General features: G+C 43.2%; 1 protein-coding gene across 1 annotated transcript in view; it reads right to left on the reverse strand.

The window, feature by feature from the left end:
• ttll10 (tubulin tyrosine ligase-like family, member 10) overlaps window positions 1-4,987 on the reverse strand; it is a gene marked incomplete at its 3' end in the record, with an annotated part of 34,164 nt that extends 29,177 nt beyond the window's left edge. The window contains exon 1 of the mRNA XM_083769777.1: window positions 4,606-4,987. The remainder of the gene's footprint in view (window positions 1-4,605) is intronic.
• Between the last annotated feature and the right edge of the window lie 1,013 nt (window positions 4,988-6,000).

Genomic DNA, 6,000 nt, shown 5'->3' on the forward strand with positions numbered 1-6,000 from the left:
ACGTGTCAAACGTGACGGGATTCATGGCAGTATAGTGGACAGCGATCATCATCATTACCAGGCAGTATTAGAGAAAGTGATATGCTATCCAATGCTGCCTCGTAAGATGGAGATAATCGTCCAAGGTTTCTCCTGACCAACACCTCTGGTAAAGGCATGAGCTACTGAATGATGTAGTCATAAAGTTAATCCTTTGGCATGCCATAGACTTCTAAAACTGGAAAAAATAACATTAAAAAAAGGTAGAAAAATTGAGTGGTTTCGAACCTATCAACCATGAGTAATATTAAGAAATACAGTACATTGGGGCTTTAATTAATATGAAATGTTTGACGCAGGTAAAACCAAATAGGCCCAAGAAATATTTTCTTAGAAATTGATGAATTATCCAAACAAAATGAATGAACATTATGGTAGAAATATTAATAAGAAACTGTGGAGAACCGAGCTGCATGCCTGAAGTTAGCATTTTATAACGTGAGCAGTCATTAGCTTCATCCCTCGCTCTCCCTTATGTATTATTGCGGATCCTTTGTTCTGGAGTTTAGCTGTCACAGAAGATTGGGCCACAAGCCGTTGTTAATGATTGCCCAAACCTGTTCCGACTGGTCTGTGTCTACGGCATGGCAAGGCTGCGACAGCTGCTTCTCACACAATGGATGGCGGTTACTTATTTCAAACATTTCCTCGCACACATCCATCCTGTAATACCACAAAGTGTCGAGCAACCCCTGGAGTTATTTGCACCATATTCCCTGGAGAATGGCGCTCATGTTTTTGTAACGTTGCAACATGGCGCACTAGCTGTCTCTAATAAATGCATGCTGGCTGTCAAATGCATTTCAACAGATCTCTCATTATGAAATGTAAGCAACTTGGCGGTGACGTGATTTATTTTCTTTCCTCATTAGCCGAATTTATACTTTGTGGCGTACGACGGAGTATAAATCAACCTCCTCAGCCCTCTCAGAGTATCCCGTCTTTGCTGTTTGCGTTGTGATGAAAGCCTGAAGGAATGCTGTTCAGGCTGACCTGTGCCTACGCTGTGTAGGCAGAAGGTCATGCAGTCAGCCCTCGTTTACTGAATAACGTGTGTCATTCACAGGTACACGGTGTGAAAGCGGCACACTCCCTGTTTGTGCTGTCCTGTATAATGCTATTTTTACACCTTTATCTTTTGTCCATGTAGCCAAAATTTCAATCTACGTACACGTTTGCAGTGAGGCCTGAACGAGCGCATTACAAATGTTTTAGTCACATTAGAGGTGAAGCATATTAGCCAATAATCTACAGATAACGTGTGCAAATAAAGGGAAGTTCCCCATTTATTTCAGCAAATCATTCTACAGTTCGGGTTAGGGGTTTTATAATGTCCCATTTTACTTAACTGATGTTACTTTTGCCATTTTGCCTTATCATTTCCATGTCGCACAAAGTGACACATTTCGTTCAAGACAGAAAACGGAATCATTGTGTGATTTAGTTATTGTGTAAAAAGAAAAAATGGGGGGGAAAAGAACAGGTTTCCAGTCATCCTGCAAAGCAAGGCGAAATAGAAGAGCTTGAGTGTGTGAGAGAGGGGGGAGGAGGAGGGACAGAGAGAACAGAGCATGAGGGAGGGAAAAGTTCAAGGAAAGGAAGGCAAGAAGAGGGAAAACGTAGAATACACCTGTAACCTTACCGTCATGAAAGGTACCCCCAAGGAAAGATTGTAACAAAACCAAAGGGAGAGAGTGAGTATGGACTGGAGGGTAGAGAAAAAAAGAAAAAAAAAAGAACTTGAATTTCCAGCCAGTTGTCTGAGAACGCGCGGCGTCTTCTTCCCGGTCAGTGAAATGAGAAAGCCAAGCAGACCTGCTCTCCCAGACTCTATTTAGTTAATCATCAGCATTATAAACCAGTGCTGCAGGCCCTCTGAGGAAGAAAAGAGGGAGAGAGAGAGAAAGAAAAAAAGATTAGCCCAGAGTAGGCAGAAAGAAGCAGTGTCCAGTGTCCACAAAAGTAATAGTATCTGGTCAAGGTAGAGTTTGTCCTGCGTTACATCCCCACCCCACCCCTGATAGACGCCTACAGTACCTCCAGCGAACTTCCTTTGAATTAGTTCTAACCTGACATGTCCTTCCAAATATTTCCTCTTCTGCAAAACTTGGTTCCTTGTGTGGGTTATTATTCCATTGTTGAAGCTGCGTGGTGCTCTTTTCTGGTGGGAGCACAACCGCTTATGGCTGCCCACGCTTGTGGCTGTTTGTAAGTGAGGACGTGCTCAGGTAACCCTGCCCTCATGTGCTGGAATGTGACTCCACTGTGAAATGAACAACCTGATAGGTAAACCAGCCTGGTCCTTAATCAATAGTTGGCGTCTTTGTGAGAAAACAATGGTTGGGGAAACCCAAAACCTTATTTAAGTCCGTACCTTATCTCAACGACACCTGATTGGGCCTTCCTACTACTGGGGAGTCGCCTAGTTACCATGATGTGTAGCTGCGTCCCTGTTTATTTTTTCTTTTCTGTTCTACTCCACTTTACATCTTCTCAGTATCTCATGTTAAATAGATTTTAGTTTGTAAACCCCATCTGAAAATATGTTGTACCAAGGACCCCCGTGGAAGATTTGTGTTGTTAGAATGTTTCAAAAAATATACTAAATCTTTCACTTAGAAAGATTGAATAAATACAATTTTAAATAGCAGTCTATTATAATAGTCTATTAATAGTCTATTATATATGTTGTAATGTGAAAGTAGTTGATGCTGTGTGAACTGAATTAGCTGTGAACCCCCTGGGACCCCCTCGATGACCCCTGGGGTTCCCCGAACCCCACTTTGAGAACCACATGTCTAAAAGCTACTGCTACTTGGTTCAGTATTGCAAATATGTAAATATGTCCCTATCATCAACTCCTCCCTTGCAGCCAGTTTCCCTTTCTGATTTGAATATTTAAATGAATGGGTGAAATTTGCAAGAAATTTGATAATCAAAAAGGGTTGTATTCGTTCTTTTCTAATTCTCTAATGCTTGTCTTAATGCTCGTCTTAATGCTCAGTGAAGAATTCCCAAGTGTAGCTCCTGTCCTGTAACTTATGTTTCATTAAATATGACTGCTGCCATAAAGTTGCAGTTATTACTTTGAATGTCAGTTATCACCTAATTATCATTGCTCTGTTCTTGGGGGGGGGAAATACATCATACACAGCATAGTTGTAACTGTTCAAATTGACCATGACACATGGCCTATGTAAAACTGTCATTAAGTCAATCCACTAACGTCAAATGCTGCTTTAACTTGACCTCTCAACCTGTGTGGTGATAAGAGCAACAGTTCCTTTTTATTACAAGGCAGTTGCTCTTCTGCTTCAAATCGCTAGCTGTGAACAAACATTATAAAAGCAACCATTCAGAAGCAGGTCCACCATTTTGTTTGATGTCCCTATCATCGCATTTCATCTCACTTTTGGCTGAAATCCTACTCTTGTTTCCACCCTGTTGTCACACACTGGCATAGCTATTAGAACTCATGTGACTCGCAGCTATTCAAATAATATGAAAGAATTGAACAAATGTCTCCATTTCCACCAATCACAACCTTCCACCTCGCTCTGCATTCACTGCTGTACAGTACGTGGTCGACATTTTCCCTCCATTTTACCGATGCCTTTCCGAACCTCATAAGAGCTACTAAAGAACACCGGCTTAAATCAACCAAGAAGAAGTGAACTTGCGGTTTTTTCTGAATTTATCTGCTCGGAGGAAGTCGACTAAATTCTTTCTCTATCAAACTGCTACAGAAACCACGGAGGCAAATAAAATGGATGAGCAGACATTTTATGTTCTGCACGCTGTACTACTAGCTTTCCTTTTCTTAGATCAAAGGCAAAAAAACAGGGATTATTCTCTCAAATCTCTAGCTACACAAGCCAAAAGACAAGCAAGAACATGTCCACCCTTGGTATTTTAGCCTCCTCTTCAACAGACAATATCTTAGCAAAAGACCACAAAGGCTTGTCAGTCAACAGGTGTTAGAGAAAAGTTGTCGACGTAGTTTCTCATATGAATTATCGCTCGCTGAGGCAAGAATCCTTTACAACTAAACATCCAATTTCACAATACGTTTTCCCTATAAAGAAACAAATAATCTGTTATCTGTTCTCCAATTTGTAAAAATTGTTACCATTTGCTCAAATGTCCTATTGTAAAGAACATTTTCAGTCTTCCAAAAGCAGGGATCTGCCATCGTTTTCATATCCTTTGACAAGTCTGGCAGCTTGCCTTTACCTGCCCCAACTGGTCTATCCAGTTTAGGAATGAGCGTTGGCTTCTATTGTTTCCTCTCCTTTCTCTGTTTAAATGGAGCTGGAATTTGATACAGATTAAGCTTTTGCTTCCCATCGAAACTAACTCGACCCTCCTATATCGGCGTACAAATGCCGAAGGCTTCACGCAATGACCTAATTGGTTTGCCACGCATTTCCTGATCAGTGCCTACTGTAAGTCAATATAAAACAAAATGTCCGTAAAGCTCTAACTATGTCAACGACAAACGGCAAGTGTTTCAACCAAAATTATGTAACAGCAGACAAAGAAATTATCACGTTTGTGAGTTTTTACCCTGTCTGTCCCCAGGTGTGGTCATTGAGCCAGAAACCCAAGACAAGAGACATCATTGTGCGCTGGCGCTGACGCCTCTCTGGCTTAGTCTTCCTCTTTCCTCCTTCTCGCTGAAGGACGGTCAACTTTTGTAGGCTTCGGTGGTGAAAAAAAAAGACGCTGTCCTTTTTCGGGTAGATAAAGTGTCGGGTCAGCTCGCTGGGAGGTCAGATCCATCCATGGGACGGAGAAGACCGGCCCGTCGCGGAAACAAAACCAAACCGGCGTTGAAGCTAGTGAAGTCTCTCCCGGCCGGCGCCTCTTTAAAGTAGTTTTTTTTCCCTCTTCTTCTTCTTCTTCTTCTGCTTCTTCTTTCCGGGTTCTTGTCGCCGATGTTCGTTGGTTAAGCTCCTCAAGAAGAGAGACAGAACTTGTAAAGGGCTTGGTTTACATGTAGCCCTCCTCCCTCCCCCCGCAGGTGTAAATTTCAGGTCGCAGCCAATCTCCTTAGCCTCTGGCACCCACAGGTGTGTCCACCGCGACACGCTTAGCCAATCGCAGTCGAGACGAAACACCCCTAGGCCGCCCACCCCCATCCCCCCCCGACTCCCATCGGTTCGCATGCCCCCACCTTCCCTTCCTCTCATCCGCCCCAGGTACCTTGTTGTGTGTGTGTGTGTGTGTGTGTGAGTCTGTGTTTTTTTTCTTCGTTTATGATGTCAGCTCCAGCTTCTGTGGGAACGGCCTCCTATGTTCCTATATCACAACACTCACAGCAGTTGACGGCAAGCGCCGTCACCCTCGGCCACCATCCTCTCTGAGGGATGGGGACGAGGAGAGGTGCTCGCGCTGAGAAAAGTTAAGTATCAAGAAACTGTCAAACTATTATGGTCGAGAAGCCCCTTACCTCCTCCCCCACCCCCTGAAGATGTGTACACATCATTTTATGACATACATGAACCCTGGCCTACTTTTGGCGTATGACATGGCCGTAACCTGAAGTACCTGCCCTTTGCCCTTTTCCTGTTCTCCAGGCCCACTCTTTCTTTCTTTCTTTCTTTCTCTCTCACTCTCTCTTTGTTTCTCCCTCTCTTTGTGTTCACGCGCCCATTTGAGGCCAACTATAACCCTGCTGCGTTTATAGAGCGAATGACAGGTGAACAAAGTGCAGGTGAGCAAAGCAGAGACACACACTGGCGGTTTGAGGCCATGGCGGGAGAGAGCTCAGACAAATCCAATTTCAAAAATAGCTAAAATAGCCAAGCTACACAGTGAGCTCTTGTAGGTCTGCTATAATGTATATTTTTTCACAAGGGGTTGTCATTAGGATGAGTGAACAGAACATGATGGACTAAACATCTATGTACTAAAAGAACCAAAACATTTAACCCATTCAGTACGGGAACCCCTTTTGGT

Source organism: Protomyctophum parallelum, assembly GCF_964188405.1.
Source record: "Protomyctophum parallelum genome assembly, chromosome: 7".
NCBI classification, from domain to species: domain Eukaryota; kingdom Metazoa; phylum Chordata; class Actinopteri; order Myctophiformes; family Myctophidae; genus Protomyctophum; species Protomyctophum parallelum.